The sequence below is a fragment of the Hemiscyllium ocellatum genome, chromosome 11 (assembly GCF_020745735.1).
Source record: "Hemiscyllium ocellatum isolate sHemOce1 chromosome 11, sHemOce1.pat.X.cur, whole genome shotgun sequence".
Classification (NCBI taxonomy): Eukaryota; Metazoa; Chordata; class Chondrichthyes; order Orectolobiformes; family Hemiscylliidae; genus Hemiscyllium; species Hemiscyllium ocellatum.
Window position 1 is genome coordinate 64,687,911 of NC_083411.1, and position 8,641 is coordinate 64,696,551.

The following is an 8,641-nucleotide window of genomic DNA, read 5'->3' on the forward strand; positions in this document are numbered from 1 at the left end:
CACACTGGCTATATGGGAATTGCCTGGGAATGTATGATACTCATGGAAATACCCAGTGTCCAAAATCCTCTGAATAAGTTCCAACTCTGAGTTAGAGACAGAGACTTCAGAAAGTTCTGACTGACTTATAATTACCCAGGAAATGTTAGAAGGATTAAAATCTGCTCTCATTATAAAAATGACTCCCTCAATCATTCACGTTGACCTGACAATGAATAACATTAACAGTCTCCCACCAAGTCATTCACCTGTGACATCACTTCCCATGGGCATGTGACCACCCACCACTCTCTATTCCAGACAACACACACCTCTCATCTCCACTATCAAACACTCCCAACTCCATACCTGACCAGATCCAAATCTTCCACAACCCTGCTCCACAACCAACATGACTTCACCACATCATCAATCCCCACTCATTGGCACCTTTGGCCTCAACCTGCACCTCACTTCATCTCCCATTCACCTTGAACACTTGTTTCTCGAAACAGGTGAGAGTCCTTCAAGACCTTTAAATCCTTGGAGTACAGATAATCGATTTGGTGATAGAGGAACACTCTGTTCATCCAATTTGAAATCTTCAGCATCCTTTCTCTGTTTAAAACCTGTCATCAATGCCCAACTGTACAAGATGAACTTCAACAGAAAACAAGCTGCCCTGAAGACAGGACAGCGCGAGTGATGGTGTCTCTCTGCTTCCTTGCCATTCACAGGGATAAACAGATTCATCAAGGACAGTGAGATGATGATTGGGAAAAGGAATTTGGCTTTCTGGCTCTGGTGGAGAGCTTGTTGGATTCTGATCTCTCCGTGCATTTAATTAACCGTAAGGAGATGTTACATCTTTGAGTGATTTAAGCTGAATGTAAAAATGTACAGTAAGTCCCTTTCATCATGTTACTGATTTTACTTTTCTGTGTTTATTTCATTCAAGCAATCTTAGTCTGGTCCTTAACAACATTTGCCTTCCAACATATGGACCAGTTGAATCCTGTCTGGTCAATAGCGCTGGGCTTGTGTATGATCATCTTGTAATATGTGTACCCATAATAGCCGTGGTGAGAGTTGTCCAAGCTGAGGGCCCCACCTTGTGGCAGGTGAGGAAATGTTTGAAAGATCAGGAAACAGTTTCTGTGACAACCTCTCAGACTCCTACTTTACAGCAACTTTTAGTAATACAGTGCCTCTACTGCTATATATATCCCACTGTACTCCCAAGAAGTGTCATAAAGTAAAATCTTACACCAAACCTCACGACAAATTACACAGTAGAAGAACAGAAGCTTGGCTGAACCAGTCGGTGTGAAGATATGTTGAGAAGGAGAAAAGAGAAAAAGAGAAGTCTAATAGTGAATATGTAACCACTGGTGATTGTCATTAAAATGCATTTGGTTTACTAATGTCCTTCACGAAAGGACATAATTGATTCTTACCTATTTTGAGAGCAAACAAAACATCCGACATCAACCTAAGCACCAGACAGGACAAACACAGCCTTGCCGACACTGTGATGTCCTCCTTATTTACATCTGGGGACTTGTTGCTTAATCGGAATAGCCTCTCCTATCTCTGCATCATGCACCATTAGGCTAATACTTCCCAGGTTATTTCCTCATATCTCCCCATGTGATAGTAATGCTCTTTCAGGTAATTTCAATTTTTCTCAGGAAGATAACCCAATCATTTATCCCAATTTTTGACAACTTCCTCATTGTCCCATTTAATTTGAGGAATGTCCAATTCAGAAGCCTCTGAACTTGGCTCTTCTTCTTCTGTGCTGTAATCATTAACACCTTCTCTTGCTTTCCTTCCCTGTCAAAATATCTTTTGAGTATCCCACAAGACACACTCTGTGAGATTTCTTCCAGTCTGGGGTCCATATCAAGTAGTTTACCACTCAATGTCCTTTCGATTTTATAAGATCCACTAAATCCTGCTTTTAAAGGTTCACCTATTACTGGAAGTACCACAATACCTTATCCCTGATAGCAAAATAGCGATATTTTGATTTCTTATTCCACTTGCTGAGTCATTGTGAGCTGTGGTACTTTTAAATGCTGTTGAGTCAACTCCCTAGCTCAATTTAATCATTCTCTAAAATTTGACACAAAGTCCAATGGGTGGTCTCTGAATTCTGACATATTAATTTTCTCCTTAATCAATTTTAGTGGTCCTCTCACTTCATGTCCAAAAACTAATTCAAATAGACTGAATTAGGTGGATTCATTTGGTACATCTCTGATCATAAAAAGAACAACCAAATTCCCTTATTCCAATCATCTGGATAATCCTGACTATAAGCCCTCAACATGGTCTTTAGTGTTCAATGCCATCTTTCTAACGCTTCCTGCGATTCTGGATGGTACGCAGTAGATTTGAATTGTTTTATGTCTAAACTGTCCATAACTTCCTTAAATAGTTTGGATGTGAAGTTTGACCCTTGATTTGACTGTATCTCTGTTGGTAGTCTGTATCTAGTGAAAACTTTGAGTAATTCCTCTACAATCCTTTTAGCTGTGATATTGTGTAATGGAACAGCCTCTTGAAATCTTGTCGATGTATACATTATTGTTAACAAATATTGGTTCCCACTTTTTGTTTGTGGTAGGGACCTACTCAATCAATTAAGACTCTGGTAAAAAGTTCCTCAAAATCTGGAATAGGTATTAAAGTTACAGGTTTTATTACCATCGGTGGTTTTCCAATCACTTGACATGCATGACATAGCTGGCAAAATTCAACTACATTCTTGTGCAGTCCAGTAAAAATGTCTTTGTATTTTAGCTTGTGTTTTCCTCACTTCTAAATGGCCTCCAAGTGGTGATTCATGTGCCACCTGCAACATTTCCTTTCTATACCCCACTGGCAATACAATTTGATGAATCTCTGCCCATTTCTCATCTGCTTGAATATGTGATGGTCTCTGTTCCTAATTAAGACATCATTTTTCAGGTAATAGCACACAGGGATAAATTCAGACTCCTTCTCTGTATATGCCTTTTGATACAATTGCTTAAGTTTTCATCTTTCTGCTGAACCTCAATGAGTTTTGCACAGGTAAAGATATTTGCATGATTATTTATTTATTCCTGTTTTATCTTAACTAACTGATTGAATACAGTCTCTGCTAATGCCACTTCAGATTCTTATCTGTACCCTTTGATCTCTCCTCCTTCAACTGGTGACTCTGTGACCTCATTACTACACAAACAGGGAAGATTCCCAAGTAAGATTCTTGCAGTGCTTTAGTTGCTTGAGTATCCACAGGTCTTTCAACTACAGTAGGCAGCACACCTACCAGTGAATCAGCTGTATCATTCACAAGGACAAATTGTTTTCCTGGAACCGATACTTTGTCCAGTACTCCTATACACATTCTCCACTCTTTTCTAGTCACTCTAGCATCATTTTACATAATTGAGCACTTTTTGTCTCACCATGAACTCTTGTTACCAGTAACTTTTCTGGCAATAGTCCTTCAGGAGTATATTCCTCCACATCCTTCAGCATCACAGACTGAGAGAATCCTGTGTCCCTTAATATTATAACCTCTTACTTGCTACTCTAACATGAATAAACTTTACCTTTTCAGGTATATTTTTAAAGCAGATCTGGCATTTCTTCCTTAACCAACCTCTGATCAGCTTGTGCACTCTGATGCAGCTTTCTAGCTCCCACTGTTACCACTCCAACAACACTTCCAGGGTTATCCTGCTTTCCCATGCCTGGCTTTCCTGTGCTTTTCCTAGCCCACCAACACTGTGATTTCATGTGATCTACTTTATTGCAATAAAAACACTGGAGCTTTTACCTTCTTCGTCCCCTTCTGGGGTTTCCTTTTTACGCTGTGATAAGGTCTCCTTATGATCTTCACTGAGATCTATCTCACCCTTTCCACAGGAGGATTTCTCTTTTCCCCAACTTCTATCCCTCATGGATTGAAATTGATGCAGGAAGTCAGACCGTGATTTATGGACCAACTCATAATCATCAGCCACTTCAATTGCTAAGCTTGCCATTTTAACTCTCTCTGCTCTGCCAAATGAATTTGCACTATGTCAGGCAGTGAATTTTTAAACTCCTCCAAAATAATTGTCTCTCTAAGGGTATTGTAAGTTTGTTCTATTTTTAAAGCTCGTATCCACCTACCAAAATTACTTTGTTTAATTCTTTCAAACTCAATATAAGTTTGACCAGGTTCCTCCTTAGATTCTTTAAACGTCTATAGGCTTTCTGGTACCAATTCATATGCGCTTAAGATTGATTCTTTTCCCTACTCATACTCCCCAGATACCTGCTCTGATAGCGATGTGAATTCCTCACTAGCTCAACCCACAAGTTTGGTTTGGATCAACAAAACCCACACACTGACTGGCCATTGCATTTGTTTAGATTCTTTTTCAAATGAAATGACAAGGGCTTCCACATTCTTCTCATTAAATTTAGGCCTTGTTTGAACATACTTAAACAGTTTCTCACTAGGCTTCTGACTGCCAGGGGCTTGCTCATCCTCACTCTCTTCCTCACTAAACCTACCTTCAGCCTGCATCTCCATCCTTTTGTGCTGACTTCCCTTTTTAAGTGTCAATTTCTAAAGTTCAATCTCTTTGCTTTTTCTTTCTCTTCTGCTAGAGTTCTTCATTATCTTTCTTTCTCTGTGGCTAAAGCCCTTAATGTGTTTGCTTTTTCTCTCTCTTCTGATTTTAATTGTAATTCAAACTGTTTCATTTCTGCTGCCCTTTCCTTATCTCTCCCCTCTAACTCAAGCTGCTTCATTTACAATCGAATTCTTGCCATCTCTACAGATCCTGATAGTGTTTCCAGCAAATTTGAATACTGAGCTACTGCTGAATTCATCTCATCTTTCCTCACATTAGGAGGTAAATTCAACCCTAGCTTGTCTATTAATTCCTGCAGTTTGGTCTTATCTGCCTTTTGCAAAACCCCCGAGGTCACTTCTTCCACCTCCAGGAACTCCTTGGTGATTGAAAGAGCCATTGCCATCCGAACACGGTTTAAACCAACCAAATCAACACCCGAAATAAAAGACACTAGCAACTACCACTCGCTGTTTAAATCCCGCAAAAAGCCCCCAGTCTGTCATGGACTAGGTCTGACTGTAACTTTGCTATTTGTTTAATGAGGTGTACAGTGGATATTCCTGGAGTACATCAGCTTGGTCAACTGCCAGGTTTTAAACAAACAAAATTTATTTGCAAAATTATAAAATGAACTACAAGGAACAGAAAACAGAATACCCGATAACTGAACCTATCCAAACCCTACCTAATGATGCTGTTCTGAAAATTCTTGCAACAATCCCAGTACACAGATCCCTAAGCACAAACAGCAAACAATGGCACAGGCAGCATACAGTTCAAAATCAGAAGGGCAGAAGGACAGAGAGAAGGCTTCCAGTTTCCCCCATGACTCTACTCCCTCCCGTACTGAACTGAACAGCTAGAGAGCTGGCCACGTCCCCTTGACAAGACCAAGTTTTCAAAAGGTCTTTCAAGCTTTTTCTGAAGCAGTATTTGTTTGGGGAAACAACAAGGCCCCAGTGAACCATTCAAAGTTCAGGCACGATGGAGCCTGGCCAATTATCCCCTCTCTAAAAAAAAACTCAAGGGCAAACTAACTTGTACCAGACCATTATTGTGATAATTGTTGGGGGCTTATAATCCAATCCAATCAAAGTGATCACCCCTTTCTTATTTTTAGTTCATCCATATAGCTAGACAATCACCCAGGAATATTCTAAGTACAAGTTGAATTCCCTAATCAAAAACATCATTCCCTCACCTCTCTTGTGCACCTTTTTATCCTCCGATAGCATCAACATGCCAAGCATTAAGCTGCCAGTTATCATCCTCCCTCAGCCAAATTTCTGCAAAGGGTATGATATCCCAGTCCCATGTTCCTATCCATACCCTACGTACATCTGCCTTACCTGTCAGTCCTCTTGCGTTGAAATAAATGTGTTTAATTCATTGTTTTTCCTCATAGCCCGCCATGCTCTTGCCTGCCTTGTTTATTGAACTTTCTCCCTTTATCTTCTGTATCAGTTCTCAACCTTTTCTCTTTTCTCATTGTTGCTCCCATCCCTGACCCCCATCACGGTTTAAGAAAATGCAGTCAGAGAGGAGAAGGGTATTATTAAGCAGGAGAGGGGTCAGAAGGGATTTACCAGGATGTGGCCAGGTATGGAAGGTTTGAGTTATAAAGAAAAGCTGAAATGTTTTTTCACTGGAGCATAGGAGGTTGAGAGGTGACCTGATAGAGGTTTATAAAATAATGAGAGGTATAGATAGAGTTGATGGTAGTTGTCTTTTCCCTAAGATGGGGAATTTCAAGACTAGGGGGACATTTTTAAGGAGAAAGTGAGGACTGCAGATGCTGGAGATCAGAGCTGAAAATGTGTTGCTGGAAAAGCGCAGCAGGTCAGGCAGCATTCAAGGAGCAGGAGAGTCGATGTTTCGGGCAATTTTTAAGGTGAGCAGTGAGAAGAGAGAGATTTGAACAAGATATGAGGAAATTTTTTTACACCAAGAGTAGTTTGTGTGTGGACTTCCTGAGAAATGATGGATGTGGGTACAATTACAGCGTTTAAAAGATATTTTGATGGATACGTGAATAGGAAAGGTTTGGAGGGATATGAGCCAAGACCAGGCAGGTGAGACTAACTTAGTTTGGGATTATGTTCAGCATGGACAGGTTAAACCAAAGTGTTTCCATGCTGTATGAATCTATGACTCTGACCAATCAGAAAGAGGCTGGCAAGAAGTCAGGAAAGCTCCAGAGTGCATTGCGATCCGGAACAGATTAGTGTTGGATCTCCACATTTATTTCTAGAGAAGGTGGGACGTACAAGTGTTCTGGTTTTCTGAAGGTATTGCTGAATGTGATGGTGGGATTTAAAACTAATTTTGCAGGGGTCTGGGATACTAAATGGAGGTTCAGTAAAGGTTAATGTACTGAAAAGTATTGAAGAACCCACCATTGCAATGCAGAAATTCGTGCAAATATATTCAAGTTAGTGCAGAATGGAGTGTGGCAAAGATGGATGGCATTTTTTTAATGCAATGAGTCTTGTGAGTAAGGCAGAAGAGTTGTGCGTGTTTATTAATGTATGAGGATCTAATATCATTGCTATCACAGAGATGGTTGTGGTTGAGGAAAGAACATGATTGTCAGCACAATATTCTGGGTTATAGAATCTTCAGGTGAGATAGGGGAGATGGGTGAGGGTGTAAAAGAGCTGGTGTCACCACATTGATCAGGGAGTCAGTTACTCCAGTAAGCAGGAATAATATCTTAAAACAAACACAAACAATGCTGCAGAACACAGAAGGTCTGGCAGAATCAATAGAGAGATAAACAGAGTTAATTAGTTGAGTCCAGTACAAGGCTTCTTCAGAGTTGAAAGTTGTAGGAAAATGGGCCTTTATACTTTTGTCCGAGACAGAGGAGGGTGTAGGGGCCAGAGGACCAGTGCAAAAGACAGGGAGCAGCAGCAGCAAGAGAGAACAGCTCCTTCGGGTGATTGATGGCGGTTGCAGCTGCCATGGTGATCGGTCTTCCTGTGTTTTTTTTTGTTTCTGCACGGGAGTAAGTTGGGGCAGGGCCCCATGCAGTCCCAGATCCTTGGCTGGCTCTGGCTCTTGCACTGAGGTCACAGATGAGGCCTGAGCCAGGATCCCGATGACTGGTGGCAGCTTCGCAGGAAGAGCAGTAGGTAGGAGATCAGGCCCATGGCTCCAGCTCAGACATAGAGGCTTGTGGGAGACATGGCAATGGCAGGGGTGGGTCCATAATTAAGAACTCAGAGCCCAATGACAAGACCCTGGAGCCAGTTACAAAGACCCTGGCTGATGTTAAGCAGTGAATGGAGGAGGACTGGAGGGTATCAAGAAGAAGAGGGAAAGATGAACTCAAAAGCAGTAAAATTTTGCATTAAACTCAGTCTTTCAAGATGACACTGAATGTGGTGACACATTGCATTTTGCACAAGAGAATACACTTTTTGTTGTATTTTTATATGCAAACATCACTCTTCCAAACCCACTGGTGTTTGTGATTCAGCCAAAAGATCATGCACCTAGCAAAGCTTCTAATGATCCAGCCAGATGGCTAAGCTGACCAGTAAATAACATTTGAAAGCAATGGAAGTTTTTCAGTAATTAGCTCTGGATCTCACACTGAGAGAGCCCTATCTAATCATACAATTCAGAATATTGCTTTACCCTATCAATAACCTACTCCAATACAGATGAAGACTTTTGAATATTAATGTGCTGCTCTTTCAATTGGTGACTTGCTGATAGTCAGAGGCAACAGTGTAGGAACCATACTATTTAATAGTTACTTAACTTTTCCAACTATAGAACTATTACACCTCACTTTAGTAAGCATAGTTATAATTTAGGCGATAACATTTCATGATGGAATGCTAAGAAAGCAATACAGATTTACTTCTCTCTTATAATCTTCTAACTTTAAACATTTGGTTAGAGGTGAGACTGCCAGATCAATGGACAAGCAATCATGTTTTTCCCAAATCCATGTACATTTCATCTTATATAGGGATTACAAAACTGCAGCCACACATTCAAAACTAATTAAAATTTCATTACGTAAA